The 15,526-nt window shown below is 40.2% G+C and overlaps 1 non-coding gene across 1 annotated transcript; it reads right to left on the reverse strand.

Annotated features, from left to right (window-relative positions):
* Window positions 1-15,038: 15,038 nt before the first annotated feature.
* Window positions 15,039-15,113, reverse strand: Trnas-gga. The gene has a single exon. It is a non-coding gene; the product is annotated as a tRNA-Ser (tRNA).
* Between the last annotated feature and the right edge of the window lie 413 nt (window positions 15,114-15,526).

Raw genomic sequence — 15,526 nt, forward strand, 5'->3', positions numbered from 1 at the left:
TTAGTTCTTTATTGTTCGTTTCATTTGTTCGGGGCGGACGTCCCATAACAGCCATTCAGGTTCATCGTTGATCTATTAACTCAGTTTTTTGTTACAGAGGGCGACTAACCCTCTGACCGAACACGCTGAGCTACCGTGCCGGTGAGCTATAGGTGCTGCCGGCGAAAAGCGTTTACCATGTGGGTACAGAAGCGGCAGTTGTAGAAGTTTCTTACCTCGATTTCTGGAAAAGTATACATTTTCGGACCCTATACCTGATGATGAAAAATGCTCTAATTATATTTATCTATCGACCCCGCCAATTTTGAGTCGATTGCTCGTCATAACCTTTAGGGGTGAATTTCTCAAAATTGCGGGGGTTTTGACCCAAAATATCTTAGAGTCCTTCGTTTTAGGTTGTACACTAGCAACCTGCCTAATTTGAGCTGAATCGGTTGGCCGTGTCTGAGGCCTTCCCCTTGTCAGTTAAACACTTAATATAGCGGATAATTCCATTTTATCTCAAATAATACCGAACTTCAGCCTTCGTTACAAGCAAATGCTGCGGTAAGTTGAACGACACCGTGGTGCAAAGAAAACAGCAAAAATATGAAAATTTACTTTTGTCAAAGTTTCCAAACGTTTTATACACATTTGAAGCCGGTAACTACATTAGAAATTTCACATTATGAGTTACGAACATCCCCCCCCCCCCCCCTCAAAAAAGGCACAACCACTAAACAAATAAAATATTGTTCATTTTAATAAAAACCACAATCAACCAAATATCAGAATGTAACATTTTACTCCCGTGTTTACTTATTGAACATTCGGTTTAACTTTTCTCATACATGAAGATGCCAGGCAGAGGTCCTACGCCGCACTAAGTTACCACGTCCTATCTAGCTAAACAATCAAAATTACGAAAATTACACCGTCTTCTGATATTTTCCTGTCAACTTTGACTAATAAATACGTTTCTACCATGACCGACAATGACGTAGCTCATTTTGCTGCAGCATTGTCTTACGAAAACGACAATCGGCATAGAAACGACTGCACACATCAGCTCCCAGCGACAGAGTGACAAACAGCGCCACATAGCCACCAAAGTAACCTCGTTCAGAAACTGAGGGGGCAGGATAGCCCTTATTGGCTGACCGGCCTATTAGACCATCGATAAATCCCGAAGCCTCTGCTAATCTCTTTGCTCAACCTTCCATTCTACACCATCTTTGTAAACCACCACTTTCTACACATCTTTGGTTCGTCATCCGCTAGTTCTCTCCACACATACATTCATTCGTTCATTCATACTCCTACCAGGAAGGGGTGGTCGGAAAGAAGGGAAAGAGAGAAAAAATAATGTTTGCAGACGTTTCCCTGGTGTTATAAACTAGTGTTTTGTAGCTCGTCATTCTTTTACCGTAATTATCATCACACAGAACTCCTTTCAAATATTTCAATGGAGCGCACTCCCAGTATCTGTTCACAGTGACTACTGATTTCCCTCAAAACTCAAGCGTTTCCATATCTGTTAAATCAAACGAAGTTTTATATTACGTAACTAATCTGAAACACACATGTGATAGATGTAGAAATGCAGACTACATCAATTGTAGTTAGAGAAGAACTCATTAGTTACATGTGATGTCCACAGCCTCCTTAAGTGTCATAAATTACAAGGTCTTGTGTGTTAAATGTGCGTAAGCAAGCACGTTAGGAGGTGTCGTTCTCTATGTGTGGAACACCAAGATGATGAAGTCATTTGGTCAATAGATAACGGTGTTCACATAACGTAATCGGGAATTCCTGCCAGTCCATACATTTTACGAGAATTTAGCAGCACGGCTACTACGCTTTTAAAAGTGCCCTTGACCGAACTTCGGAAACGGCTCAAATTGGACATCCACAGGCAAGTGATGTAAGCATAATACATAAAAGAAGTAAAAGTAAAATGCTACAGCTACTGAGAAACAAAATCAAATGCACCAAGAACACGAGGTATTTGGCGTTCACACTAGTAGAGGAAACTTATATAAAAACAGCGAGACGTTTTCTTAATACAATCAACATGGTTTGTTGTACATAAGGTTCCATTATAATGAGACTCTGATGTAGGATTGACGGCAAAGCCGAAAATTTAGTAATCAGTAGTATATAAAATAAGTTTTGGAGAGTGCGATAAGTTCTACACAGGACAAATACGGTACCTTTCTTTGATAGGTTCGAGTAACACAGGGCCTCAAAAAATAAAAGTGCACTCAGCACACACACAAACTGCGAGAAGCCTAAGACACAAAATACAGAACAGAAAAGTAATTAATGCATAGAGACACAAAGAATTGTCCCACAGTTAGTATTAATTTCTACCTTTTTGAATGATTGTGCATTAGTGACTTACAGAGACTGCAACAAAGCAGATGGGGTTAGCCTGCAATTACAATGTCCATTGTGTACACTCTCGTATTTACCAACATGTGTTTTGGGTTAGTTACATAAGATTAAACTTACTATATCCTTTATTTGTTTTAAAAAATCTGAATGTGTTACAAATTTGAGTGAAACCAGCAATCATAATAAAGCCAAATGCAACAACAGACTAAAATTTAAAATATTACAATAATAATGGGTCCTAGCAGATATTTCTCCCCTTGGATACTTCTCCACCTGCAATCATGTAAAACTTTCATCAACTAAATTTATTTCTTTGGGAGTTGATCACATCATGCATTTCTAACACATGCCTGAAAACACATGATTCCAAAACCGGTAAGACGCTAACGTACACAGAACAATGAATAATATATCCGTGAGGATTGGACATGTTTTACAGTCAGCCCTATAACCCATCTGTTGTGAACGGGAAAGTCAGTTCCGGCAGTTAAACTTTCTAGATCTTACTCTTACGATAGTAGACGACAAAATTAGCTTCAATATTGTCCGTGAAGAAACCAATTCTGATCAGATTATACCATTCCCTTCAGTACACATGGATTTTCATAAGAAGGCCTTTTTTCATTCAGCTATTCATAGAGCCACCTGCAACCCTCTTTCTAGTGAAAATCTCAATTCTGAAATTAATCTGATTAAAACCAGTGCCGTCAGTAATGGCTATAACCCTTCCAGTATTATATTTTCAGTGGGAAAACCAATAAGAGAGTCACTACCTTAGGCCTCTCTAACAACGAACCTAATGAAAAGAAAAAAAATTCTCTATATCATTTGTGTTCCAGTCTCTTACAGGATGCAGCATTTACTTTAAAATAAATATAACTGTGGAGCAGCCTTCTCCATTAATAATTCTTTAAAAAGTAATATCAATCATAATTTGAAACCCATGCTTTCCCATCTGCCTAATTCTGCAGTCTATAAAATTATTTGCTGCAACCGTCCTGCCTATTACATAGGCCAAACAGGCTGAGCTATTTCGAGAAGATGTAAGGAACACCTTCTCGGCAAAAAAGGCACCAATGTTCACAATTCCACTTTCGCTGATCATTAATCACGGGACATAATGATAAAGATGTAAAAGACGTCCAGATCTTGCATTTGGAGAAAAAAGGCTTTAGGATTAACATCTTAGAAGAGCTAGAAATTTTTAAACACCTATCTAGGAAGGACGGTCTCACTCTTAACGAACAGTTGCAATTACGCAAAAAAAAACCTTTCTCAAGGTATAGAGCCGCTAATTAAAAATGTGAATGGCGATACGCTCCACAATGTAGTCTCTTAAACATCGTTTTCCCTTCCATTTTCATTCTTTCTCTGTACATTACTTGAACTGTACTTTCTTTTGTAAAAAAGACTGTTATGTTATGTTTTAACTTTCATATACTAGTTCCTATTTGTTATCTGTAATGTTTAAAATTGTCTTTACAATTCCTGATTTGCCCTCGTCTGTAATTCGATTGCTTCTTGCTAGATGGTGCGAATCTGTTTTCGCGTCAACCTCGTGGCAGTCTTGGCCTGATGGCTGTTTAGCCTGACTGATGATTTCTCAAACTGACTTGCGCATTCTATATTCACGAAGATGCAAACCTGGTACTTTTTGCCCATGATACAAGTATAGCTATCACACCCGACAGACAAGAATTAACTGGTGAAATTGTAAACGATGTTCTTCAGAAAATCATTAAGTGGTTCTCTGCAAATGGGCTCTCATTAAACTTTGACGAAACACAGTATATACAGTTCCACACAGTAAATGGAATGACCCCATTAATAAATATAGACTTCGATCAGAAATCGGTTGCTAAGGAAGAATTTTCAAAATATGTAGGTGTATGCATTGATGAGGGGTTGAACTGGAAAAAACACACTGAGGATCTGCTGAAACGTTTGAGATCAGCTACTTATGCCATTAGGGTCACTGCAAATTTTGGCGATATACATCTGAGTAAATTAGATTACCACGCATATTTTCATTCTCTGCTTTCGTATGAAAGCATATTCTGGGGTAACTCATCATTGAGTAAAAGAGTATTCATTGCACAACAGCGTGTAATCAGAATAATTGCTGGAGCTCATCCAAGATCATCCTGCGGTCACTTATTTCAAGAGCTAGAAATCTTCACTGTAGCCTCACCATATATGTATTCTCTTATGAAATTTGTTATTTACAATCCGAACGAAATCAAAAGTAATAGCAGTGTGCATGGCTAAAACACTAGGAGAAAGGATGATCTTCACTACTCAAGGTTAAATCTAACTTTGGCTCAGAAGGGGGTAAATTATGCTGCCACAAAAGTCTTTGGTCACTTACCAAATAGCATCAAAAGTCTGACAGATAGCCATATAGCATTTAAAAGGAAATTAAAAGAATTTCTTAAAGGCAACTCCTACTACTCATTAGATGAATTTTTGGATATAGTAAGTGGGTAATTTCAAAACCTACACAATAATTTTTCTTTAATGTGATGTAATATTTCTCTAATGTAATATCTTGTATAGACACCTTTTATTAACCTGACACGTTCCACATCATTAGTAAGTGTCGTATTCACGATCTATGGAACGAGTACTAATCTAATCTAATCTAGTAGCGGCTGCGTCGATGCAGTCCCGGGCCCTAAGCGATCTCGCGGCTGCCATTATATTTCCACACAACATTTTATCCAGTTAACGAACAGGTTACATTTTTACATTTTAGTTTTTATTCTTGTGACTTTTTCTGTTTGTCGAGAGCACTTCTTCTCAGACGTTTTTCACCCATGGCGTGATTATATGTATATACACTCTGTTTGTACAATTTATGGAAGTAATCCTATTAAGTGTATTGTATTTCAAGCCATGTCATTATACTTTTTAGTTAGTCCTACGTAACTTTTTGTTCTGATGAAGACGCCTTAGTGCAGTCGAAACCACGGTCAATTTCACAATTATTTGTGCAAACGAGTTGGCTATACATTCATCCTGTGACTTACTTCTTTCATTTTGTCATTCCTTTTTTGCTATCTGGATCTCCCAATGAACTTTATTTGTTATGAAACTGTTTATATTTTGGAGTTGAGGTATACAGATACTGTAATTTCATTGAGAACATTTCCTTTCACAGGTGAAAGAAGAGGTTCATAACTTTCTGAACAGCATGGTGGCGAGCGGGTATGACATGGACATACAAAAACTGCCACAGCGTCTACAAAAATGCATCTACAGAACTGGTGATTATGTCGAAAAATAGCTAAATGCTCAAGCTGTAATCTTACATTGTAGAAATAAACAGATCTATACACTCATAAGAAATTGGAGATCTTACTGTTTGGATTACCCTCGTATTAAACCTCAAAGAGGTATTGATCCATAATTTAGCTTTTTTTAATTATTTGAAGTATATTCATTACTACCAGAAACATTCAAACTAGAAACCTCCTGGAATTACACTGAATTTTCGTATAGAGATTAAGTTTCACAAATTTCAAGGTTTAAATTATTTATGGCCGTTTATGTCAGGCCGAGCTCAGTAAATTCAAATATATCAATGTTTACGTGACTTTTCTAATGTACCATTTCTTAAGCCTTCAAAGGGTTTCAGTTTTATCGTTAAAAAATGGTCTGTTTGCATCTCAAACATAATCCCGTTGTAGTAACTTGATTGTAACTGCCCTTATACCTGTACCAGTGGGTCCTGTTGAGTGACCCTGTTATAATGACTGGGTCTGCTAGGATGTGGCTGTCTGTGGTGGCGACAGTTTAAAGATTCTTATTATGAATTTGATATTTTATTCCTTTTGAAACCGTTTACAGCCCAGGTGCAAATAATTTTATTACAAGTATTGTGTAGATTGATCCTTTAAAATAAATGTTCGCTAAATTTTGTTACTTAATTGTGAATAGTGTTTGAAAAATTACTTCCTTTTACATTTTGTGTCCTAGCGTGCTCCAGCCCAACAGCTAACTATGCTGAGTGCGAGGTGGTGAAACATATCCCAACCCCCCCCCCCCCCCTCCCTCCCACACACACACAAATACATTGGAAACGGCTACCTTTTTGTATTTGGCAGAAAAGGACGAAGGCTTAAAGCTGCTCCCTCCGCTGTGCAGTAAACCATATACAGATTTGTTTAATCACATTGCCATGACAAGTGTCATATAACAGTCGCTCGGCGGCGGGCTGCAGTTCGTGGATTCAACTACGTAAGATGGTTGGTTGGTTGGTTTGGGGAAGGAGACCAGACAGCGAGGTCATCGGTCTCATGGGATTAGGGAAGGACGGGGAAGGAAGTCGGCCGTGCCCTTTGAAAGGAACCATCCCAGCATTTGCCTGGAGCGAATTAGGGAAATCACGGAAAACCGAAATCAGGATGGCCGGACGCGGGATTGAACCGTCGTCCTCCCGAATGCGAGTCCAGTGTCTAACCACTGCGCCACCTCGCTCGGTACTGCGTAAGACAGCAGGTATTAAACTACCAGTACAATGCGCAATGACGAGACAAAATCTGATTCAAACTGAAAAGCAGCTGTACAACTTAAGAAGCACATAAATATTTCTAGTTTAACAAGGACTTTTAGTCAACTGGGCCAACAGGGAGGCGATACCTAATTCTTAAATTAAACGATAACCAAAGATTGAACAGCTTTGCTTTGCAAAATGGTATAGGCTAATATTGTTTGACTGCTTTTATCAAGCACAGTGAAATCTGAAAAGGAACACTAAGTAAGCTCGTTCAACAGCTTAGCCTTCAAGTATGGCACATCCCAATAATCTTGAAGGTGACTCGGTATACGATCCATTGCCCAAAATCCATTTGCACAGCTTTACGATAGTAACAAGCCCTGGTTCCACCAACTGCGAAGCCCTGGTTCGCCGCTCTTACACTCCATGACTACCCTGCTGGCTGCTTCAAGACTTGGACTACCCGAGAGCTCTATGCGCACGCCCTAAAGTACTCCCGGCGTAGCACTCCGTCAAATATAACGACTGCTGTTGGCAAACGAAATCGATAGGAGCCTGTACTGCTCATCATGTGTGTGTATGTGTGTGTGTGTGTGTGTGTGTGTGTGTGTGTGTGTGTATGTGGTTCAGTGGATGTGTGTATTTTTTTTCTCTACGTCCCTCTAAATAGCTGACTGTAAGATAAAGGCCGGATCTTTTTATCTAAATCTAAGCAAGAGCGGGACCTCCAATTCCTTATTATTTCACCCATTTCTTTGCCTGATGCCAGTAAATCACAGAAATGAAGAGAGAAGCTGGATTAATTATTGGAATGAAATTTTCACTCTGCAGTGGAGTGTGCACTGATATGAAACTTCCTGGCAGATTAAAACTGTGTACCGGACCGAGACGCTAACTAGGGACCTTTGCCTTTCGCGGGCAAGTGCTCTACCAACTGAGCTACCCAAACACAACTCACGCCCCGTCCCCACGGCTCCAAATAGTTACTACTACATTGTTAAAGAATTACCTAGGAATAAGAAAGAAATCATACGGCGTTTTCGAATACGTCTACTTAATATTACTGAACTAGTTTCTTGCAGGTCCCACGGACCATATTCGGAACAAGTCATCACGACAAGGCATGTGTCCGCCGGTTCATAAATACGGTACGCCTTTTCTATACAAGTACTTCTACATGTTTGCCATTCAAATAAATGGATATCTTTGGTCTAAACTCATAACAAAATTTAATAATGTAACCCAAATATGTACTTAATTACTATCCAGAAAGTCATCTACGAAGTAGAAGATTTTATCAAACAGAAATTATTTCAGTTTGTTTTTAAAATCTTCAATATTTGCCAGTAGCTTTCATTCATAAGGGAGCTGGTCAAATGCTTTTAAGGCTGCATATTATGCTATTTTCGTGGCAGAAGTAAGATTAAGTTGTATATAGTGAAACCTATTTTTTCGTCCCAGTGTTATATTTCTAAACATTACTATTTTATAATTATGGCCAATTCTTCGCAACAAAGTTCATAAGAGAAGAAATGTGTCGGCTGTTATCTGTATGACTAGTTTTCAAAGAATTGTTGACGTGAAGTTTCATAAGAGGTACTAATTGTTATCCTTAAATCTCGTTTCTGTGTAATGAATACTTGATGTCTAAGTGTGGAATTACCCCAGAAAATTATTCCATATGACGTCAATGAATAGAAGTACAGAAATTAAGCTGATTTTTTAATCACTGAATCATCGACATACGCATATGGGCCAAGCAGGGTAAAAATCGTAGAGGGAGACCAAGAGATGAATACACTAAGCAGATTCAGAAGGATGTAGGTTGCAGTAGGTACTGGGAGATGAAGAAGCTTGCACAGGATAGAGTAGCATGGAGAGCTGCATCAAACCAGTCTCAGGACCGAAGACCACAACAACAACAACAACGCATATGGGCGCAGAGCGAACTTTACTGAACTCAAACGTTCGAGAATATTTACAAAAAGTGATTTCCAGTTGAAGTGGACAACACACTTATCTATAAATTGCGAAGAGTCAGATATAAATATCTTCCCCAATATTCTGTTGTTATTACTGATGATATATGTAAGCATTACGTCCCACTGATAACATTTCATTTCCTTCTTTCTTATATTCGTTGTTATTTAACAAAGTGGATTTCTTCGTAATAACAATTTTTCTGTTCCAGTAACACTGAAGGGATCAAACAAATGGTAATCACTATGTAAGGTGCACTGGCACAGATGTAAATATTATAATCGACAGTAAAAGTTAGGAGCGAAAGAAATACTCTTACGCCATGTGAGAGAGGAAGTTGGAGCTTGCTTTGAGGGTGCATACAGGTACTGACCGGAAGAGTTCTATAAGCAGGGCCATTGCCCTGTCTGTGAGCCCTGAAGCGACGGCAAATACAATACTCGTGATTTTGTCTCCACTCAGAGGTTTTACAAAAAAATTCAGTTTACACTTGTCTGAGCAATTTTCACTACGCCTGCACACGTCGACAGCTAACTTCACTTCGTCTGTGTAGGAACAGAAGAACAGTGCTCAAACGAAACGAATGGTTTTGTAATACACTTTTCGCTGAAAACGCTGACTAACGTTTGTAATGAATGTGAACATTTTATCAGAATTTAACTGCTTCGTTTACAGGAAACTACCACCTTCCATTGTTGACAGTTTCAATTTCATTTAGAAAAACAGTCTTAAAAAATAAGTAAATTAAGGCACATACTGAAACTGCGTTTTAGCAAACCGTTTTAAATAAAACGACCCAATTTTGTTATAGGAAAAATTTACAAAAACGGTAAATAATTACTGCAAAGACGTAGATGAGCTATGTACTTATACAGCAACTGGATTTGGGCTCTTGCTTCATTATGTAAAGAGTCTTTCGTTCAGAGTGACTCTTTTTAAAACCTGAAAAGCAATCGACATAAGAAAGTGAATTGTACGTTATCTTGCTTATACATTGCGTGTTGTTCAGATGTCCACTACGGCTTTGAATACACACTCACACACAATGGCTCCAATTGTTAATCATTAAGTCCAACATTAGTGGTGTTATGTTTGCGCTAGCCTGACGAACGTTCTCCACCATAAGTTCCAAAGTTTGTGGCTTGTCAGCAGAGACCTGAGATGTTATGTAGCCACTAAGGAAAACAATATCCGTTGATGCTAAATCACATTAACATAGCGGCCAGTTCACAGATCCACGTCGGCAAACAGATACGGTCGGCAAACTTCTCTCAGAAAATCGACAGTAGCAACAGCTGTGTGGCTCATAGCGCCGTCCTGCTGAAATCACATGCTTTCAATACTATAGTCTCCAGTTCTGGCGACAGGAATTCGCGTAACGTGGACCTGCAGCGGCTGCCATTCGCGGTAACGGTACATTTCTCATCATGTCAAAAGAAATAAAATCCAATGACGCCACCACTCTATAAACTGCACAACGCTGTGAGTTTTTCTGAATAGAATTGTACCTCATGGACCACTTGTGGATTCTTTTCCCTAAATTAATTTTTCGTATTGATGATGCGATTAAGACAAAAATTGGCCTCATCGGAGAAGATGATTTTCTTCACCGAAACCAGTATCATCTTCCAGTTGTTATAAAGCCCATCATTCAGCGAACTTGGGCGCAATCCTTGATCGTTTGGCTTCAAGAACTTCGTATGGGTACAGCCCTAAGTCCTTTCACAAGATTCCCCGAGGTGATGTCTCAGATAGCCACGACTGTTAAGATCGGCTCTTCCTCAATACTGGCTGCTACTGCTGCGATATTGTCCTCACCTCGTGCTTTACATTGTCTTCTTGTGGTCCTCTGGTCGTGAAGAGCGAAATCCCACTCACACTGCGGAATGTAGCCTGAAGAGAGAAACGGTCGTGGTGACCTAATTCTCTGGTGAACAAACGACGAGCACTCACAACAAGCTGCCACAATGGTAGAATTTTCAAAAGCATCACTGTTGATGAAAGATCCTTTACTTTATTTCTCTGTCAGTTCTTTCGTTGCATATAATTTGCGACATAATTCATCTACGGTGCTGTATTCAACATTATCGTTTCCTTTAGTGAATGATGTGTTACTGAAATTGCTGACATTGTGCATGCATAATCTGTAGTGTCTACCACTGCACTCTGTTGTCTGTCCGCCCTCGTAATTGCACCAACCGAAGCAGCAAGCATCTTACCTCTACTTTCCAGAGTCATTTCCCCGCGTTGCTATTATGATATAGCTTAGGTAATAGTTTTTTGTTGTTACTCTATTACGATCCATTCGTTGCGTAATTAGACTGAGGAGCACACTGACTGCAGATTTTTTTTATTTTTATTTTCTTATTTTTTTTTTACAAGTGATCTCGAAATTGGTGGTCAAATTGAGTGAACGCTATCGCCTACACATTCCACAGTCAGTTACTAAGCCAATTCGATCCATAGCATCGCAAATAGACGCACTGACGCTGCTATAATGTTATTCAATGTGTAGCTGCAGATATATGTTGCTGGCCTTTTACGTGCTCTAACCATCGGTCGCTTCTGTTGAGATTGCGTAACTGTTCTTTCAGGGAATGGTCATACACTGGGTATAGCATGTAGCTCAAACCAATGTATTAATGCTGATACTGGTATGTATCACCAGAAAAATTAAGTTAGTGTGTTCGACCAGAGCACCTGCACATGCAAACAAAAGGTAGTTGTCTGCATGAATCTGAATACCAAACCACATCAACAATGAAGTTAAATAGCTACTGCCTAGCACGATTTTCAGTTAGCATCAAACGGAAGTTGCCAAAAAAAGCAAAAAATTAAAAAAAAAACATAATTAACGAAAAGAAATTTCATTGAATCTTGGGATACCTGAGAGGCAATAAGAAACTGTTAATGATTTTTGGAGATTTCGGTGTCGATGATTCTGACGAAAACTAACGTGAAACGTTATTACATGAAGTGCGGAAGCTTCCGGTAATTTTATCGCAATGTGAAATCACTTTCCTGAACGTGATCCTCTTTGTTTAGTCACTGATATCAGTCGCCTATATGTGACAATCAGTTTGTTCGTCGAAATATCACACTATTTTAGTGACACCAACCACCTCATCCCTAAGAGCGTCTGAAGTTTATTGTCCTTTACATGCCATTTGCTTTCGCTTTAGCATGGTAAATGTAGAGATGAAAAAGTTTAAACTGTGTGTCGCATCAGAGTTCTACAATTTGAGCTACCAAATACGTCTAAATGACTGAATTATAACTTCGGCTTACAACTGTTCCTGTCCAAATCACACACTCGTCCTTTCAGTGTTCTGTGAGAGATTGGAATCTTTAGAGAAGAAAAAATGACAAAATGAAACCTTAACTCGGTCAGTGAGGCGCAAACCGATGGTGCAATTTGGAGTGGAATATCTGCAGAATTCAGATATCAGTGCTCGAATCCCTATGTGATAACATTACTTGTTTTGTGTAAATAACATATGTAGATAATAGAACCCTGTTTTGGTGTAGTTAGACTTCTCACACTATTTAACAGCTGTAGAAAAATATGGCAATGAGATCTACAGGTTAACTTCAGCATGTGCTACTTCAGTGAATATTCCACATTCGTTATCTGATAGACTATGATATTTAATCTCATAGTTTCTGCAGATTAGGTGTTAAGCCTGCTTAGGGGGGGGGGAGGGGGAGAGGGGGGGGGGGGAGCGTGTCAGTGGCACGAACAGGCCTTTGCTATCTAGGTACCGCGAATGGCTAACAGCAAGCGGGATCAAAAGAAGATATACAACCCGAGGACATACAGCTGTACTGTATGCTTTAACAACGATCGCATACTCTTTGGTACAATATTCATGTGGCCATATAGTACGCAGTTCGGATCTCCACCTAAGGACTACGCAGTAAGATCGTCGCCAGACTGAACAGGCTTGCACAGGATTGACTAGCATAACAGTCCAGCCTTCGCACTGAAAACCACGACACTGAAGGTCAGAACCACTGTTACGATTCTCTCCTCCATCTTTCCCTACGTCATGTTAATCGGTCGTATTGACTGCATCCAACATTTCCAATTCCTCATTTCCCTCCTCAAGCTATTTTCCTGTCTACCAGAGGATTTGCTTGGTTGTTTAACTTTGTGGGTGAATTCAATTCAAGGCACCGCAGTAGACTACGTTATCAAAGTGAGTTATCTGTAAGTGAATTTTGAAAACTATGTTCTGCGTTTAATATAATTCATTTTAAGGGTGTACGGTAGCACTTGCTACATTTTGACAGAAAGAAGTGGTAGCATTCAACTTTTTTATAGTCCACACACAACTCAACGACGCGTTTTCAAACACAATGCTGACATCACCAGCTTTTCAAACGCAGCTCACGTTGTAAGTAGGCTGTATAGGTTTTTTTATTGGTAACGCCACGTAGCGCTCTGTATGAAAATCACTGACTGTGCTGTGTGCAGTCTGTGGCTGGTTTGCATTGTTGGAATTTGCCATTGTAGTGTTGGGCAGTTGGCTGTTAACAGCACGTAGCGTTGCGCAGTTGGAGGTGAGCCGCCAGCAGTGGTGGATGTGGGGAAGTGAGATGGCGGAGTTTTGAGAGCGAATGATCTGGACGTGTGTCCATCAGAGACAGTAAATCTGTAAGACTGGATGTCATGAACTGATATATATTATGACTTTTGAACACTGTTAGGGTAAATACATTGTTTGCTCTTTATCAAAATCTTTCATTTGCTAACTATGCCTGTCAGTAGTTAGTGCCTTCAGTAGGTAGAATCTTTTATTTAGCTGGCAGCATTGGCGCTCACTGTATTGCAGTAGTTTGAGTAACGAAGATTTTTGTGAGGTAAGTGATTCATGAAAGGTATAGGTTATTCCAGAATGAGATTTTCACTCTGCAGTGGAGTGTGAGCTGATATGAAACTTCCTGGCAGATTAAAACTGTGTGCCCGACCGAGACTCGAACTCGGGACCTTTGCCTTTCGCGGGCAAGTGCTCTACCATCTGAGCTACCGAAACACGACTCACGCCCGGTACTCACAGCTTTACTTCTGCCAGTATCTCGTCTCCTACCTTCCAAACTTTACAGAAGCTCTCCTGCGGACCTTGCAGAACTAGCAGGTCCCGAGTTCGAGTCTCGGTCGGGCACACAGTTTTAATCTGCCAGGAAGTTTCGTATAGGTTATTGTTAGTCAGGGCCATACTTTTGGAGAGATTATTAAAAGTAAGATTGCGTTTCGCTAAAAGTATTGTGTGTCAGTTTAAGCTCAGTCATTTATAATTTTTCTAAGGAGACTTTTCAACGTGGGTAACTCACTGTTAATGAAAAACGTGTCAAAATGTCAACAGTAGCTCACTAGGTTAAAACATTAATGTGTGGGTTGACTTTTTAATGTTCTAACCACGTCAGATTAGTTTGACACCCTTACGATGGGAGTATTGTCTTTCTAAACGCGTCATTGAATTGAGTGTAGGACATAAAACCGTCGAATGTTGACAGTTGTCGCTGTTCGTGCTGTTAACAACCGTATTTTAACTTTGTAAGGTGACCAGCTCATCATACATCTAAACGAACGTGGCAAACCAGACATAAAAGAGGATATGCAGGCTCTCTGTTCCACCAGCCCACAGTAGTTAAAATTCCTAGCAGATTCAATCCAGGTCTGATTCAGTTCACTGACTCGCAAGCTAGTGCACTGCACGTTATACTGTATCAGCGGGTCACGCGCCATGCTCATTAGTCCTGCAAATTTTTGCCTCTAGCAGGAGTATTATTTCCCCTCTAACGTTTCCTCCAGCGTCCACTGTTTCTCTAACTTGCCCCTTCTGCTGCTTAAAAACTTCCATCAACTGCCTTACTCATCTATACATTTTAGTACTTAACCAGCGACCTGCCATGGCATTCCACAGGTAGCGCTTTGTATTTACGAATGGACGACTTGTCTGCCATAGCCGTAATTATGTTTAAGGGCCATTACAAAGCATTGTCATTTCACTGAAGTGACAACAGTCGTGGGATACCTCCTAACATCGTGTCGGACCTCCCTTTGCCTGGCGTACTGCAGTACCTCAACATAGCTAGACTCAACAAGTCGTTGGAAGAATGAGACTTTCACTCTGCAGCGGAGTGTGCGCTGATATGAAACTTCCTGGAAGATTAAAACTGTGTGCCGGACCGAGACTCGAACTCGGGACCTTTGCCTTTCCCGGGCAAGTGCTCTACCAACTGAGCTACCCAAGCACGACTCACGCCCCGTCCTCACAGCTTTACTTCGGCCAGTACCTCGCCTCCTACCTTCCAAACTTTACAGAAGGTCTCCTGCAAACCATGCAGAACTAGCACTCCTCAAAGAAAGGATATTGCGGAGACATGGCTTAGCCACAGCCTGGAGGATGTTTCCAGAAGGTACTGGCGGAAGTAAAGCTGTGAGGACGGGGCGTGAGTCGTTGGAAATTCCTGGCACACATATTAGGGGTATGCTACCTCCATACCCGTGCATAAGTGGGGAAATGTTGTCAGTACAGGATTTTGCGTACTACCTGACCTCCCGGTTATATCCGGTAATTGTTCGATGAGATGCATGTCAGGTGCCAAATCATTCTCTTGAATGGTCCAGAATGTTTTTCAAACCAGTCGCGAACGATTGTGGCTCGG

This window comes from Schistocerca piceifrons, chromosome 2 (genome assembly GCF_021461385.2).
Source record: "Schistocerca piceifrons isolate TAMUIC-IGC-003096 chromosome 2, iqSchPice1.1, whole genome shotgun sequence".
NCBI lineage: Eukaryota > Metazoa > Arthropoda > Insecta > Orthoptera > Acrididae > Schistocerca > Schistocerca piceifrons.